Genomic DNA, 18,996 nt, shown 5'->3' on the forward strand with positions numbered 1-18,996 from the left:
ATCGCTCGCGCAGCGGCCGCTAGCCGGGGGTGGAATAATAATTATCGTGGCAGTTAACCCCGTTTCCAAGAGTCTTCGATCACAGCAGACGCTCGTCGTCAGACCGGCTCGTAGCAATTCCCTCCCCGGCCCTATAATTAATTCCACGCCGCGCAGCGTCACAATACGCGACGCGGCAAAAGTTGGGGGGCGGATTTATTTTATCTAACTTGGGAAGAGAAAACAAGAGAGAAAGAGAGAGAGAGAGAGAGAGAGGGACGTATAGAGATAAAGAGAGACACTGCGCTCTCTCAGTTGCTACTCGCATGACCAGCCGACGGTGGATTCTAATTGTCCTTTAGCCCCCGTGTTCCGGACTCAATTTAACCCGCCTCCGGCTTTGACCCTGTTATTTGGACAAAATTATGCGTTTTGGACGCTGCGCGCATCCCGCTACCGTCCGGTAATTCTCGAGATAATCATATAGCAGTAGAACTTCAAGTAGATGACCAGTGACGTAACTAGGAAAAGGGTGGCGCAAGCGCGAGATTCGTAAAATTTACTTTAACGTAGCATTTATTGCTTTACTAGTAGCCGTAGCTCTTTATTTAAAACATACCTATATTAACCGTGTCTCAAAATGCCGGGAAAGGTTTGTTTAGGAAAGATGCGATTAGATACGCGGCTAAAGGGAGAGTTATATCAACGTCCTGAATAACCCTCGGTGCACACACGACTGTGCCAATGCCTGAGTATTATTCATCGCGCGAATACATTAAAAACAGATGGTGTTATTAAAAGCGATTTCTTCGAATTCGCGTCCCTAATTGTATCCTCATCATACCCATCTATTAAGCAGTTGTTAGTAATTATCTATTGTAATCTGAGTATTTGAGACATTTGTCTGTGTTAGAAGCAGAAGATGATTCGCTATGTGGCTGATGTGAAGCTTATCAAAAATGTTACAATTCCTAAAAAGTCGATTTATACAAGAAATGCACATCAAATTATTTAATAATAATTTATATTCAGTCACAAGGAAAGGAAACTTTTTACAGAAGAGAAAAAAAGAAATGAAAGGTCCGCTCTACATTATTCATCAAAATTAGAATGTTAAATTTTTATCATAAGCATGACATATACAGTCTCATTTAGCGAATCAATAATCAAAAACAAGAATTATCATAACAAAGTAAAATGCAGGTGTAAAATGCAAATTCAATCGATCGTATACAGTGCACGAACTGGTAATGATGCCAATTTACGTACATAAACTCAATGGTTTATACGAAGAGCTTAATAAGTCAATACAGAATCCGCTTTGCTCATTACCGGCTTATCAGCTCTGTCGTTATAGTGCGGAAATTATCGACCTGTTTTCATACACGCTTTCAGTCTTAAGATCTGTGCTCGATTTAACAACATTGCGTCGGAGTTGATCCCATTGATAAATCCTGCACTTTTAATACGAGGCCACGCCGTCCCGGCGATACTTGCGCCAGTCATAAAATGGTACTTCAACCTTGGTATCAACCTTGGCTCGAGATCGTGCTCAGTAACATGCCTTAATTGCTCGTACGTACATTTTTTTTATTCATGGAACAAGACGGTGAACTCGTTTCCATCAGGTTATATCGAGATAGCGACGTTCGCAAGAAACTCCTGCAGACTGAAAATCGATAGGATACCGTTAAAACGGGCGAATCATTAAATGTAGACTTGACCAAATGTAGAGTTTCTATCTTGTAAAATATATTTTTTATCTTTCGCTACCTCTCAATTTATAATTATAATTGCTGTTTTTTTTATAATTTATTGTAAATATAATTATTTATTCGTTATTTTCTATTTTATTAACTAAACATCTAGGAAAACATTATTCATAACTGCTTACATTTTAAAAAAATTACACAGAAACGTTGCATATTTCTTTTTATTTTATCTTACGGAATTTTCTAAAACGTACAGAAAAACGTTAACTTTGACAAATCTAAAATTTCTTTCCCTTGAGAAAAAGTTAGCTATATTACTTAGCTGCAAAAGCTTTTGCAATTAGGAAAATTTTCGTTACTCATTACATTCAATGGATTAAATAACATTTGCAAGAAAGAGGAAGAGAAAAAAAAATTTACCAAGAGATGTAACATTAAATTTTCTTGACATTTTTGCTGAGCAAACTCAATCAATTAAAAATTCATCAAAGAAATCTGCTTTAAAGTCTGGAGTCGATTGATCTAGGATATTCTACGTAATTAGTCTTTTTAATTTAAACTTAAAATTAATTATTAGTTTGACTGAATTAATGAAGTCGAATCTTTTTTCAGTATATAATAAAATATTTATATGTTGAAAATTGTAAAATGTAAAATCAGTAATGATCCGTCATCTCGAGTCTCTTATCTCAACGTGCGTAATATATGTCGTAATAATTTCGTATATATTAAACGTCATGATAAATCGTACGTGTGCGTTAACATCTTAACGTCACGCGAATACGTGCACGTGGTTAAGTGGTTAAATGCGGCAAATATATTCCCATATTCGCTGTTGACATGCTCGGCGTGTCTGTCTTGCCCTGCTTCGTGAACGTAGACACCCGAGTGTGTGCCCAAACAAAATGTCAGAATCAGACAGGGTCTCGTTACGCTAAACACGAGGCGCGAATTCCCGCCAAAGTCGTTAAGCCGGGCGAGATGGGGGGAATGCCCGGTATAGTTCCGGATGTAGCTTGGATGTGGAGAAATATGACGCGTTATACACGGCTCGTGCCCCGCTCGTTCGATGATCAATCATTCGTTCGAGCGGAGTAATTCGAGCGTTTCCCTCGCGTGTGTGCGCGCGAGCGCGCGGGAGGCTGATTAGCGCCTACGGATATGTCGCTGCATCGCGTGGATAATCAACGTAATTGGCTCCGGGCGATGTCTTGGGAATAGAAATATCGCTCTTAACAACATTACGCATGTAGGTATAACGTGGCAGCGTGCGTGCAAGGGGGGAGGGAGGGCACATTGCGTCCCTTTCTTCGCCACCTTTCTTCAAATTCCCGTAAAATCCAACTTCGCAGACGACAGAGACGTGGAATTCTCCATTCATTGAATACCAATAAAATGGAGCATGCAAAAGATTCGGGTCGCTTCACTGGTTTATAAGAAAAGTCTGAAGGGCGTAACGCGGCGGCATTGACGAAGCGCGTCGAGAAAACGATTCTTCCGTCTGAAAGTACTTTCTCGAACCAGCAACTTCGTTTGTGGCCGCGCGACACGAGGGATCTACCTTGACAGAAGAACGGAGACAGAGAGAAGCGGATTAAACCGACGTCGTGCCCGTTTTTCTCGTGATCGGAGAACCGACGATAAATGCGTGGCGACGCGAAAGTGTAAATGGCTGCCGCGCGCTTTAGTTACGACGTGCAGGCACCCGCTGCTGGTAATCGCGTCCGCTCGACAGCCATTTAAAAGCCCTCGGAATAAAAAGGGGAATGGGGGAACGAACGCGGCACACCCCCGCGCGAATGCATTAAATCAGTCTATCGGAGGAGCCTCAAAGGTTCCTTACCGCCCGCGACTACGGGGGAGGAGGGTGTGTTACGGGCCTCTCCAAAGCTCGCGCGCAGAAACGAAGCTAGAAACGCACGAATGAAGTTTAGTCTCTCAAGAGCGATATACGTTCACCCTGCTTGGAATGTTCCCCGGCATTACTGCGTCATTCGCGCACGGATCGTCAAAGGGTAGGTAATTCATTGCACTTCAAATGCGGTACTTTTCAATACGCATGCGACAATGGCTCGGTCTCGTTCCGTCTCGGAACTTAACTTTTCTGCATTAAATAACAACGAGCTCTCTGCTCAGGCTGAGCTGGTTGAGACGGCGCGACGGCAAGAATCCTGGCTCGATCGTCTCACAAAAAAAATAAAAAAAAAACAGCAACTCGACGTTGCATTCCATGTCGCACAACACACGTTGTTTCATACTTCCCCGCTGGCATATCGGCAACGATCCTAATGCGGGAAATCCTCTTACGATCCGATGCATTCCGCTTTCGCAAACCCTGGGATCAATCCGCGAACCATCGATCACATTCGGTTTCCCGTCGCGTCCGAGACGACGCGATGCACCGCCTCTGCTCGATTGTCGGGATTGATCCTCGCGATATATGGCGGGCACCTGCCACTACAAACGGCCCGCACGCTTCAATCACCGCGCCTTTTTCCTCCCCTCGCGGTGTCTTCTGCATGAAAATTTCGCCTTCGGCGTCGCTCTTTCTGAGTTGATGTGCAAAAACCAGAAAAAGAGAGAGAGAGAGAGAGAGAGAGAGAGAGAAAGAGAGAGGTCGTCGGGTTTTTTGCGGATGACGAGGAGCGTTCTTATCGCGAATCACGAACCATATCTGCCTCTCTGGCAGGCGCATCGCAAACGCGCATGTTCCTAATACGACGACGTAGCGAGGCTTCCTGCTCTTTTTTCTCATCGCATTGTCCGGCGTTTTCTTTTTCATGCTACATAACGCGTACGTATATATAATACTGCTCTACTCACGGTCAGGGCAACATAACCACGAGTTACGAGTGTTGCGCCGCAAAGTTTTAATAAGAATCTCGAAACGACCGCCGGCTGCGAGGAAACACGTTTCCACGCGAACGCGAGAACACTGAGGATTTAGGAACACTTTTTTTTTCCTCGGCGTCTATCTATTATCGGAGAGCTAAAGTCGCTTATTACTACATATGTGCATGTAAGGTAAGAAGTGTATATTAGTTTCGGGGAAGTAAAAACAAGTTATAACTCTTATTTAAATGAATATAAAAAAACTTTGGAAGAATATTTTGTACGTTTTGCGGAAGCGCTACTTCTCTCTCTCTCTCTCTCTCTCTCTCTCTCTCTCTCTCTCTCTCTCTCTCTCTCTCAACGATCCTGCAATGTATTTTTTAATAAAGGTATTCATTTTACCACGTACATAAACCGATGCTCTTTGTTCTAAGTAAATGTAATTAAAGATTGTATGGTTTCTGTAGATGTAGATAGGGTCTCTCGAAAAAACGAATAAAAAATACGAAATAATTCCGCAATCTCGTCCCCACAGGAGAATTACGAAGCCTTTATCGGAATTAAATGTTAACCCAATTTTCGAGCGGACCGTGAATACGTTGCGGGTATATCGGGATGGAATATTGCTCCGTCGGAAGCCAGTTTCCTCGCCAAAGTCTCGCTACTTTGGCCGTCAGCCGATTTCTCGAGCATCTCTCATGCAAATGCGCCCTCGCCCTCCGCGTCGCTCTCTCTCTCTCTCTCTCTTTCTCTCTTCCTTCCTAAGTGGCGGCATATAAAAGGAGATATCGCGTTCCTACGACTAATTAGAAATGTGAATCTCCTTAGCTTGGTTATCTCTTGCGCACGTTAATTCCTTTAATGATTGCGGCCGGGCACGAGAATCGCGTTTTTCCTGCCCGGAATGTGGATATCGTGACAAAAGTCGTGGAACTCGGATAGCGCCGCAATTACATCGCGGCGCGACGGGGGGATTTAACTTTTTAAACTATAACCATTATTACGTAACATTTGACGTCAAAAGTGGTGGTATTTTTCTCAGTAGCTACTTGGATGAAACGTGCGTCGAATTAATTGAGGACTCGCGCGCGCAATTTTAGATGCAGCGTATTCGAAATTCCCCGTGATTTACCGAGTTATATTGCGAGAGTTCTCACGCTCGATTTATAACAAAATTCCACGTAATATTAACGTAATATTAGCGTATTCCTGCATATTAATTATCTAGTTCATGCCGGCTAATATGAAAAGCGATAATCACTAGTGTAGCGCACGCGATAATTAGCAAAGGCTTCTCGTCGTTACGTGCTTATCAACTGTACGCGCGCGGTCATCATCATCTTAATTAGCGGATCTCGTTAAGTTGCGCAAGCAATGTCGGCTAATTTAAAACCACACACGAAGTAGAGTATGTCACGTGAGACGCGACAAATAGATAATGACACACGCATGTTAAGACATTATTCTCTTGATATTATCTTAAACCTTTCGTCATCAATTGAACGTATATAGATATACGATGATAAAAGATAAAAGAATACTAGCACTTTATCATTCGAAATCTCTTTAAACTTGTAAAACTCTATTATGATTCAAGAGGTAAAATAAAAAGTTATTCATATTCATATCTATTCATATCTAAGGTAATATTAATATTCATATCTACACCCCTACAGCTGGCCATAGTCTTCGTAAGTCTTTCCTCGACGAAATATTAATATTGCGATCGCTTAAATACCTGCTTCGGATGCGCGAGGCGATCGCGTTGAATGTTCCCCGAAAGCCACGATGTGCGCGTTACACATCTGTGTGTGACGCGGTTCGCCCGCGGCGCCAATTTCACGCGCGACGCTTCCTCTTTTCACCCCGGAGAGAGCGACGACTACCGGAACAATTATTCAAACTATTACATTATCAAAGGCGACTACCCGCGTATTTTCCATTTTTCGAATTACGCTTTAAACGGCGCTCTTGTTCCTAGCCGCGGCGAGACGAGGCGAGGCGAGGCGAGGCGAAGCGAGGCGAGGCGAGGCGAGGCGAGGCGCGGCGCGGCGCGGCGCGGCGCAATAAATGCACCGAGAACAGTCTCATTCCGGCATGAATGCTAAAAGGGCATAAGGATAAAGGGAAGATCATAGAGAGTGAGGGGCAGGGGCGGCGGTGGGACCAAAGTGAATGAATTTATTCATACGAGACGTTGTAACACCGCTCCGTGGGCGGAATCCAATTTTGTTAGCCGTCCCCGCAGACAGAACGGGAACGGCTAATGCCCGTCACGAAGGGCATTTGCCGCGTTTTAAGCGGGGGATAGTTACGGCATTTAGCGACGAGTCCAAGTTTTTCGTCAGTTCCTTTCCGCGCGCACCTCACAAACTCACGACGCGGCGGGCGCGGCGCCTCTTCCCACGTCAATTCCACCTCTTTTCCACCATCGTTAAGGGGGCTAAGTCGAGTTTGATAGCGGCAGCGCGTTCCTTCGCGCGGTAGTTTACCGCGAATCCCAAGCTGCAAACGACGTCCTCTCGCCCGGCGAAATTTGTTTGGAAACTTTATTCATTCGTAGCAAACGGTCACTTCGCCTCCTCCCCCTTCCTCTTCTATCGCCCCGCGTTCCTCTTAGCGGCCGTCTTCCAATGAATGATTTCGACGCAACTCCGTCTCCAGGAGAGAGAGATCCAGCCTTCAGTTTGCGAATTACCGGCCCAGGTGAGGTTCCGAACTTTAAGCAACTGGACGAACTGCTGCTCTTCGGAAACTTGTCCATTGCACGTAGTCGCTCTCGTATTTTTAAGCTCCTTTTCTCCCTCCGGAGAAATAACTCGCCAACAATCCCGACCAACTTTAATTCAAGCTATTAGGGATCATTAAATGTAATTTAATAATTGTGTCTCCGAAGGGGCTATGCGAAAGCGCGTATGCGAAATGCTGAGTGCTTCTAATGCGCCATTAAAGAGTCCTACCGTCGACAATTCTGCCGCGTAGGATTGCCACGCGGGACGCATACAAGCGTACCACTTACCATCGTCACGTATTCGCGGTATGTTCGCGAAAATCCAATCGTCTACACGTGTGTATCCCCGGACTGTCGAGATCTCTTAATACATTGCTTAACCCATTTCTCACATTCGCTCACTAATCGATAAAGTTAAAGAAGATAAGCCGAACAGCCGCAGAAATCCATAACGAGCACCGGAGACGGAGCGTACGTACACTACATTGCGCGATTCCCGTATTTCCCATATTTCCCGTATTTCGCGTGCGATTTGACCTGACCATCCTCTCGCGAGCAACACAATCTGAAGTTTAATCGACAGAATATACAATTCCTAGCTGAAGCATGTTATTACCTAATCTAGATTTATTACATGTTGATGAGATTACTCGCATATTACACGCAAAAACATAGTAAATCGATATCCACGTTAATGCGTAAACAACTTCTCTTGATGCAATTCTCTATCTCGAAGGCGAGAATCAACGTGAAATAATGCGTATTTTTAAAAAGTCTCTTTCCGCATTATATTCATTTAAAATGAAATAAATATCTCGAGACGTTGGAAAGAAAAACGCAATCCCGGAAGAACTTGTTGAGCAATAAGTGACTTTCGAAATGTTCACCTTGACTCTTTATCTCTTATTTTTCATTGAAAGTTTTCCTCCTCGGATTATTTTCGCTCGAGAGAAGTACTAGATACACTCTTGTTTTCCCGCTTCGCATTGCACTCCACGCGCGCTAGATCCACCACTAAAGCTGCGAGAGAATTTCTGATCCGCGTAAAAGAACCGCAGCGGCGCCCAAGCCGCGACCAGGATTTGCGTCGGCGATAATAAACTTGGTAGATATCCCCGCTGCGGCGGTAGACCGCTGTCAACGCGTGACAGTTTAAAGCGACATGAGCTAGTCCCTACAGCCGAAATCACACCGCCGCCTGCTGTTACCTCCGGCATCGGCGTAGGCGCCAGCCAACCAACCAGCCAGCCAGCCAGCCAACCAGCCAGCGAACTTTATAGTCAGCGGAAGCCGGTGGCCCTAGTACCCATTAGTTCCTTGAGCCCCGGATACACCGCTTAATCCAATTTGCCAACTCTCGAGCCAAGGCGTAACATACCCACCGAGCGTGACATTTATGCAGCCGGCGGAAAAGCTACACGCGCGAAATTATTGCGCAAATAGGACGACGAAGTCGGCAAATCCTGGACGTTATGTGCCTTTGACTTCTCTCGCCCTATCCCGGGGGAGAGGGAAGCGAGTCTCACTAGCGGCGTTTAATTATCGACTTTGAGACTTTCGTTCGCACGCAATTACGGAATGCAACGTATCGAGCCGAAGGTAGGAGTGGAGATACGCTCGTTGTACGAACGTAAAAAATAAAAGAAGAGGAAAAAAACAAGCAGGCGAGAGAACGCTTGCGCAGAAAACTGTTTTTCATTTCGAAACACCGTCCTAAAATAAGGTAAACGCGGGCAATCTCCTTCCACGGTTCATTATAGGACTCTTCAAGAGACTTCTGAAAGGGCTTTCATTTTTGTGAATGCCGAGCACAAGCTTCTGGCAACGAGTCCACGAATTGCAGTGCGCGAGTTCGCAAGTCAGTGCATAATGCAGGTGGGGAGTAGTGAAGTTTACGTAATACAGGACAATAGCGAGCCAGCTGCGCGGGCTTATTTCACCATGATTATGGAGGCCTTCAGCCGAGTTAGCTCACAGCAGATTGCGAATCACCATAGAAAGTGCGTGATGCGTAACGAGATATATTTCAATTAGACAAAGAGAATCGTAGTGAAAAAAGAGGCAAGAGAAAAGGAGATAAATTTCAAACTGCGTAATAACTTTTTTCACTGTACGTTTTAAGTAAAATAAATAATTAATTAAATATTATATCGCAAAAGAATTATCTTTTACAAAAATAACTACCACAATATAAAGAACTGAATTAATTGGAAATAAAATAAAATTAGACAATTCAAAAGAATTTTTTTATTAATCTGTTGCGCACGGGCTATTTATTCTAGAACGATTAAATAAATCCTGCTTAAAAGCAATGAATAACTCATTAATTTAATTTAAACTTGTAAACAATCTATATAAAATATGTAAAAGAACAAAGTTAATTAAAAAAACTAATAAATTTATAATTTTTATAACATTATAATTTTACAGATTAGAAAAAAACTCAAATTTTTCTTACTACTATTTACGATTAATAAAATATGACATGTAAAATAGCGTTGACGATTTTTTAAATACATAAATTAAAAATAAGTAAGGTACAAGTTCATTTCCTAACACAAGACATTTCCTGGCATGAAACGTCTAAGAATGACTAAGGGTAGTATTGGGAAATTCTTCAGCCGTGATTCCGTCAATTTGAAGTATTTAGACGCGTTCATGTAAATATAAAGTTTTCAGCTAACGTTTGGATTAAGGGGAACACAAGACGGTAAAACTAATTATTCGTTCCAGGAGGATGCTCGGCGGTCCCAAGAGGGAGCGACAGAGCCTCTAGTCGCGTTTACGCTAGGGCGTTTACGGAACTGGTTCTCAGGCCATCTCCGGGAAGAGCAGACAGCGACGACCTAAATGGAACTCTGCAATCGAACGAGACGAAAGAGAGGGAGAGAGCCGAGCACGTCGAGTAGAAACGTCTCTCTCGCGGAAGACGGACGTGTAAGCATCTTCGCATCGCTAATGCTGAGATCTAGACCAGTTCGGTTCGTCGCACCCGGCTCTTTCATTCCCGTGTCCTCGCGCGAAGAAATATTAACAACGAGGGTTCCAAATAGCGGCGACCCTTCTAGGATAAATAGCCCGTGCGAAAAGAGATTAATAGAGCGACCCGAAAAAATTCTTTCCAATTCTTTCATGTATATCTTTTGACGTTATATTAAACTTACGAGCTCGACAAAACGTTTCGCAAATAATATCGCCCTTTCGTTTACAAAGGGTTACGTGACACGACCGCCGAGAATTCTTTGAAACATGTTTTGACATCGACAATCCCAAGGCATCGAGAGAAACATGTATAATATCATTATTTTATCATTTGCATAAATTGAAACAGAAAGGCTGTGATCAAACAAGCGGCGGGATAATCCAGATGCGCGTGACTAAATATATAAATAGAATAAAAGTAAACGCGCGTGAGAGTAACAAGTATTTTGTGAGATAACCGAGCTCGTGTAATATATCTACTAAAATCAATAGGAAACATATATAGATATAAAACGTGATATCGTGCCAGTTGAGCGACGCAAGATACATTTTGCGAGTTTACTTGATCGAATGCGTCATTACTCCTGTCGGCTGTCGGCTGTCGACTGGCAGGAATAATCGGACAAAGTCGACCTTTTAAAAAAAACGGTCAGATTTTCACAGTCGACATAAACATGTCGACGTAAGGAGAAAGCGGAGTGAACACGAAACCGGATGAGAGTATTCGCGAAGATAAATAAGCACTCTCATTTCGTCCAGACGGCAAATTAAATATCGGGAGAATCCTGGCGACTTTAAGTATACAACAGCGCGCGTTTCATTATGACGCAAGTAATTGGAGAGAATAAAGTCTCGCCTGGTCTCGCCTGCGTAAATACATAGACCGTTTAATTGCGAACGCATAGATATGCATTTAGATAATATAAACGTGCGTTTTCTTCGTGTGGCAAAGCGGATATTTCAAGCCATCTGACAAGCTTAATAATCGCTGCGCACACTATCTCGTCAGAGTTAAATGCTATGCATACCATCGTGGAATTTATTGTAATACGTAATGTATGATAATGGATAAAACATTTGTGAATTGTAAATTTTATGTACGGGCACGTGCAAACGTATGGGTAAACGCTTCGGACCTCGACGCGCAGGCAATGTAATAACGAACAACAATTAATTCCTATTAGATCAATTGAACCAAGATGCATCCGCGATGCTTGTTGATCATAAAGAAAGGTAGTCTTAACGAGAAATAATAGACGGTCACGTGTCACAATAACGAAACGATCAAGTTAATCAACCTTTATTACCCGTGAATGCGCGTACCATTTATGATGAGGAGTATGAAAAAGATGTTTGAGAATATTAGTACGAAATATAAGTGACACAATAAGTATAACGTTAATAATTTACTTGATGTTGCATTCTGTGTATCTCCTCCTTTCGGAATAAATATATAATGTATCGTAATGGCGGAGCATCACGAAGATAAAACATATTTGCGCGGAATGCCCAGACTTTTTTTATCTTTAAATAATTTGCCTGCTAAAAGGCTTGGCGAATTCCTAACGCAACGCCGAAGACCACACTCAGGCCGGAATAAAAAAAAAGAAAAATGTGCACAAAGCAATTCTAGTAGGAACAGAGACACGCATAAAAAAACCGACGCGCTTTATAAATATTCGGACCTTTTTAACGTCTCGTTTAATTCCGGTACTGTGCAGACGGAGCACTGCAAACAGAACGAAACGCTTCTATTTTCTTCCTTTTTCCATAATTATCTTGATATCAATTACAGAACGTATCATGCTACAGAACGTGTTATTTAATTTATCGCGGAACATGTGGCGGAATACGAGCTTAATAGACATGCGCGTAGTTAAAATATTAACGATGTCCCATTATATCTATCGAGGAGAGCTCGAAATTGAAATATTCATACACGTATATTTCCTATTTTCGTAACGCAAATATATTTATTATGATTCTTGGATGAATTTTCTCGGATAAATTTTTACGCGCGAGCTAGATATGTTTCTAAAAATCCGTCGAATATTGGACGCATCGAAATGTGCTGCACTGACAAGTCTCACCACATCGTCGCATAGCATTATTGTCACCGCAACATGCGTTACCGTATCCGCGCAATGCGACATACTCGTATCGACTCGGTAAATATTTGTTAAGTCAATGCACCGTTCGCAGCCGTCTTTAGGTAAGAACGTTTACACCACAAGGAGAAAATATCACTGCTGTAATAACAACCCTCTTTTTCTCTTTCTCTTTCTCTGAAGAAGAGACCCGAAAAGAAAGATTACCGGTCATTTTTAACGCCAGCGCGATGCAGGCAGGCACGGTACGTAAACGTGTACCAAAACGGTAGCTGTGACGGTCAACCGCGATTTTTAGCGTTATTTGTGGTGGCTCCATGTCCTCGACTTTTTTTTTTATCAGACGCAGCTAAAAATTCCTCGCGGCTTTCATGCCGATCATTCTACACACGGAGCTGACGACGACTAAAGCTCGAAATAAAAATAATCGCGGTCGAAGATTACGAGATAAAAAGTAGTAGCAACCTCGCTGGTCTCGGCACGCCGCCGCGCGCGCTGTGCCGCGCCGGTTCGGTTCGACTCGTAAATTTCGCCCGGGACGCTCCGTCGCGCCGCGACGCGCCGCACCGTGCGACGACGGGCATCGCGGGCATACGCCGCGAGGCATTTAAAACGGAGCAATTAGCCGATGAGTGCGGAGGGTGCCGGTTACTTTATAATCATTAACGTCAAATATTCTCGGCCGAGCTGGGGGGAGGAGGGGGACGCGGCAGCGCCAGCTGAAGCGACAAGAAACGCCGCGCCGGGACAACGTATGCGAGATTAACGCGCGGAAAGTTCCAACCTTGCAATCCGCTGCTCTCGCGCGCCCTCCAGGCCGTATACGTACCCCTTCTTAATATATCGCTCGTCCCGCGACTTCTGGGAGCGGCTCGTATATACGCACCGTGCGAGAGGCGCATCGTGCCACGACGCTGATGGATTTATCGCGGAAAAAAATACGGGAACAGCCGCGGCGCGACCGTGTTCTCATGTGCCGCGCGTCGCAGAAACGCGCGTTGCTTTTGTTACTCCTCGACGGCAGCCAGGCAGGCAGGCAGCGAAGCCCGGAGAGTGGTGAAAGCTTTATTTGAAAATATATTCGGGGGGATTGCCAAGAGAGTGGGAGTCATATAAATCGCGGAAATTCCGTTTTTCAAATGTCACTTCACTCGCAGCAACGGCAAATACTTTAATGGTTCGACACACCAATCTTCGATACCTTCAATGCGACTCCTCCACGAGCGCGGAGTGTTAATGGATATTTGTGCCGAACGCGCGTGCTGAGTATACACGTTAAGTAAATATCACAAATTTTATTGCAATGGCGGCGTTAATATTGTAAATCGTCGACTGTAATTGTGTTTGAAGCGCGTATTATTATTATTATTATTATTATTATTACTTAAATTGTAATCGAAATACACGAAACAATATCAAGAATATTCATTCATGTAAAAATTAATTCGCACACTGTTAAATATTAAAGAATCACTTGGTAAATAATAAATTACATGATTGAAAATAATTCAACTTGGGTAGAATTTGACAGTATATTTAAGAATAAATTTTACACAACTATTTGTTCTTGAAGACTATATTTGCTTCACGTTATCTGTTGATATTTCGCGATAGGTTTTAGCAAATTACTCGCAAATATATTTAAATCGAGGGACAATTGCCAAACGAAAGACTACATTTTCAAATCACCGCCGACGATTGACTCGCGCGAGTTTATTCAAAAGTGGATACACACAGGCGCATCCGTAAGTTGTTTGAATCTTATCTTTCGTCGGCGTATCGTCTGTTCCTGCGTTTACCTTGAATTGTATATCCAATATCTCCCGAATGGTATCGGGGGAGAAGCAAAATGTGCAGCGAAACGCGCTCGATACCAACATAAATAGAAGTAATCTTGAAGCAAGCGATGACGATGAGAGACGAGAGACGAGAGAAGAGAGGCCACTACCGCCGTCGCCGCCGCCGCCGTCGCTGCGCGCGGCACTACCATTGGCCGAGAATTTAAAGGAGCTCGCTGTGCGTTAGATAAATGGTTTAATAACCCGAAAACGATAACTACCGCGCAAATGTCTCCCATAATTCGTGGCCCTGGAACGTAGTGGTACAACGACCGCCGGGCCGAAGCCGTAACGGCACGTTTATGTGCCCGGTTGCGACTGTACATACATGCATTTGCCGCGCGTCTCGCGCGCGCGGGCACGTCCGCTCGCTAACGCCCCGTTTGTATTGCCGTGTTACAATGATTGCAACGGCAGCAATTATGCGGCGAGCATGGGAAATGGTCGCTCCCCCCACGATCATTAACGTCGAATTCTCTTAACGCGGATCGTAAGTCCCCGCGGCAACGTCCCGCGGCATCCCGCCGCACGTTGCTCGCGGTAGGCGCGGCGGCGAAACCGCGAGGAACAACAACCGGCAAGCAGCAACTCTGAAGTTACTAACAACAAGCTCGTAAGTTCTCGACCCCCGCGAGCGCATTTACTTTAAGGATTCTCCGACCTTCCGTTAGTTCCGAGTGCATGCGCGCCATTTAGGTTTACGCTGTGTGTACACGCGCGAATATTGTCTTTAAATAAGTGTACTTTGTACGCTATAACGATGTCTATCCACGGGCGCAGTTAAAAATAATATGGTTTGCTTTATGCGTCGTTTTTCGTTTTTATCAAAGTGGAATGGAATAAAGAGAAAGGTACATTTGTTATATACTGAAGAGCCGCGCGGAGTGTTTTAAGAGCCTTCGCGGTAGAAATGCATAAAGTAATAAAAATGGAGATTAGGGCACCGAGGTAAATGGCGTATAAAAGCTAATGTTGATGAAAGTACAGAGGAAATATCCACGCAACGTAGCAATGCGGTGTGGAGCCGCCTGGGACATTTCAATTCTCAATTAATGACTCTGACATCATCCCGAATGAATGATAACAAAGCTATAATTATTCTCGTAATACGGTTCCGCGTTGCATATAGTACATCGAGTCACATTATTGTAATATTTATCATAGTCCTCCTCTGAGGAAGAGGGAAACATATAAAATTTTATGTTATGCCAACGTCCTAGTATTCCATTTAACGGTCCGTGTAATTTATTACCTCTCCGCACAAAGAACGACGTGTAGCGAGGATAGCGGCGTTATTACCAGAGGATGTTTTCGTCCTATACATATACGCGCAAATAACAAATATCTCATTGCGACGTTGCGATCTAGCGAACAACCCCCTACGCTTGGGAATCAGTTAGCGCAAGACACATTACGACGCTTTCAGCAACGACGAAACCCCCACGCCCAGATTTACCAAGTCCCGCGAGGACATCGCGCAAAGAAGCATCGCGTCGGCGATCATCTTCTTGCACGCGCCGCCGTATCGCGCCTTATTATACGTCGTACAACGGCGCGTACGCGTGTACACGTAAACAGGAGAGAGAGTCATGACTACGTCCATTTGTGCCTATCGCGCTTAACGTGTCGTTTAATCTGCAAGGCGCTTATGTATCTCGCTCCCCTGCGCGAACGGACGCGAGCGTTTGCACGAAGTGACAAAACCTGTTTTCAAGCCGCCGCGCCACACCGCGCCACGCCGCGCCACGCCATCGAGAGGAGAGAACGCGGATGTATAGGAGCAGGGGGGTAGCTCTGCGCGCGAGGCCGAGAAACCAGAAGAAAGATCGCATGTACACGAGGGGGAGGGAAAGAAAGGGAGGGCGATCATGAAAGGGCCGGTTGGCACGGCCGAGGCATTATATCTCACGAATATTCGCCTCACGAAACACACGCGCTGCTCCGAATTAAAATCGCGGACACGTAATAAGCATATATTTAAGCTTTAATATATTCTACACTCAATTTCATTACTTCCTTCCGTTTTTACGTAATCGCATAAAAATAATTTCTTAAATTTCAAATAATGCAGAAAAAAATATTACTGATAATTTCAGAAATTTATATTATGAGAAAAACGTGGGAAACAAGATCATAACCAATTAATTGCTAACGTGTCAAGTGCGGAATTCGTAATGGAACATCGAAAACCGATAATAGTGGGACAATTTGTGCATGTCGTCACGTTGATTCTGCTTGGATTAAAACGCTGACCAACCGAAACGCACAGTGAGACGGAGCGAGAACGACGCGTATGCGTATTCGTGCCTGCTGGGAGAACGTCTCTCATTACCGAGAGTGCTCGCCGATGAAAGAGACTGAAATAATTATCGCGCTCTCGCGCGTTTTCGAGCTTACTCGAGGAAGCCCGCGGCGACCAACCGCACCCTTTGCAATACGACTGTTAGCATAAGTCTAATCATGGAAAGTCGATCCGAAGTTGATCCGCGCGAAGGGATTTCCGATTTCCAATTCGCGGGATGATATAATACGCGAGAATTACGGCGCAGATAGGCTAGATTCGCCGACCAGACCCGATCAAATATTTGCTTATGTGCGAAAGTCATATCGAATATCAGAGATCGATGCGGAGTGATTAAAAGCGGATCGGGAAAAAAAGGGAAACCTTGGCGGTGAGCGTGTGCGCGGAACGCCTAAGTTCGGCAAAACTGTACCAGATCGCATGACGGCCGAGATGAGAGTAAAATCGTTGAGCCACGAAAAAAGATAGGGCTAATACGATACCGATATCACGTTCGTCGAATAAGCGTAGCACACTTCGATAAGCCGTAAGCAAAATTGACAAAAGGTAAATCCTGGTAAAAAAAAAAGTAAAATTAAAAATACTATTGAGACATTTTGAAGTAAGCGTCAATACGTTTACCAAGAAAAATATTAATAAAAGAAATATTGTAAAAACAATGATAAGCATAACTATATTTTTGTACAACAATTTTATGTATTGTAGCAATAAAATAAAAGTGACAGAATTAATTTATATTAAGATATGTAGTTATTACTAAGTATAGTAAATATCTTATAAATATTTTTATTAAAATGACTTTTTTTATTTATTTATTACTCGCTTTAATTACTGAAAAATAGCACTTGAATCCTTTTTCCCAAGAAACTCTTAAATTTTACTTTCTCGAAAGATATTCTCATTTTCTCTCCAAATTTTTCGCTGTGCCTCCAAGGGCGCGTAAAAGTCAATTAAACTTAACTTCAATATACGACACGATAAACGAAGAACAGCGGCGATGTTAAAAGGAGTATAAATTAAAGTTTGTAATTAGGTATCGGCAATAATGTGTTCTGCACAAATCAGAAATAAGCGAGACAGCCATTTCTTGTTTTCTTTTTCTTTTTTTTTGTTACACTTCCTGTAGCTAAGGGATGATGTAACAGAATAAAGGAATTCAACCGGCTGATTCGTGACGTCTCCGCTTGATTACAACGTAAATACGCCATCGACGAGTTCATATATTCACGGCAAGAGTGCTGACGTCGTAAATATTACGGATTCATGTCGTCGTCGTCGTCGTCGTCGTCGTCGTCGTCGTCGTCGTCGTCGTTGCAAGAACTCCCGGACGTCTGGGTGATCCCCCGAGGATTTTCCTATGGCGATTTTTCACTCGGCTCGAGAAAGGACGTCTTCCGAGGCCGGGAGAATGGAGCCCCGGCGTCACCTGCACGTTGGCGAAAACAGATTTTTCAAATCCGTCGCTTTGGCGCCTCCTTCCCTCCCTTCCTCCCACCCCCTGCCAGCGGGAGAATTGTAAGAATTTCCGTTCGACCCCGACTTCGTCTCGCGCGACGGATGAATTTCGCGAATTGAATTTCCTGATGCTGACAGTAGGACATGCAAAAAGCGCTTGGGGCGCTCTCGCTCGATGTCTACATCGGTTCTCGCGATTCGACATTTTCACGATGCATCGCGTATATTGACTCCAACATTACCGTGGGATATTGGCAACGGGAGAGAGGGCCGCAACATATGTGCCTATACATATATTAGTGACGTCAAAAAAATAACTTATTTATAGAAACAAAAATGTTGTATTATTTTCTTCCACGTGTAATGATCTTTTTGTCAGATATAAATAAATACAGATATAATATTATTCAATAATTTTCATTCTGTGTTACTGAAACATAGCAATGATATTTAATAAATTATCAAAAAGTAAAAAATTATTTGATATCAGCAGATACTGCGCAACGAGTGTAAAATAATCCACATGTTGAAATTTATAATTATAAACACTGGCTTGCTATTACAGAATTAATTCTGAATAAGTAAGCGTTAAACCCCGCGGCAACTTAATCCAAAACCATTATTTCTCTAATGAAATAAATAACATTATAATCCCGAAAGTAACTAAAGAACGAGCTTCTTCCATTTATATGGAGCTTAATCTTCCAAGTTATAAAGTTGAGTTTTCCACGTTGAACAATTTTATAATTAGATTCATCAAGTTTTAATCAAGCACATATTTATTCTAAATTTAAAGAGCAAGCGTGTCAAATGTAACTTAATGTCGCAAAATTGGCTATTTATCGTTTTCTTCTTATCTTTCTATTATCAAGATATTCTCTCGAGAAATCATCTCCTATGCCAAAAAATATGAACGAAAAAACGTATCCATTATTCGGAAAGGATACAGTGTAAGTATTTTTACTACGTATTTTTAGTGCCGCGAATTCTTCCGGATTAAAACTGTGGCTGTCTTCTATATGTGCTAATCTTAGATTTGGATATAGAGAAACATCGC

The 18,996-nt window shown here is 43.3% G+C and overlaps 1 protein-coding gene and 1 long non-coding RNA gene across 2 annotated transcripts in view; one reads left to right on the plus strand and one right to left on the minus strand.

Moving 5' to 3' along the window:
* Nucleotides 1-18,996, minus strand: part of LOC105201914 (histamine H2 receptor-like) — a 168,027-nt gene that overhangs the window by 41,415 nt on the left and 107,616 nt on the right. The window lies entirely within an intron of this gene.
* Nucleotides 6,682-17,041, plus strand: LOC120358724. The gene is made up of 2 exons (XR_005575620.1): nucleotides 6,682-7,229; nucleotides 9,988-17,041. It is a non-coding gene; the product is annotated as an uncharacterized LOC120358724 (long non-coding RNA).

Source organism: Solenopsis invicta, chromosome 9 (genome assembly GCF_016802725.1).
Source record: "Solenopsis invicta isolate M01_SB chromosome 9, UNIL_Sinv_3.0, whole genome shotgun sequence".
NCBI classification, from domain to species: Eukaryota; Metazoa; Arthropoda; class Insecta; order Hymenoptera; family Formicidae; genus Solenopsis; species Solenopsis invicta.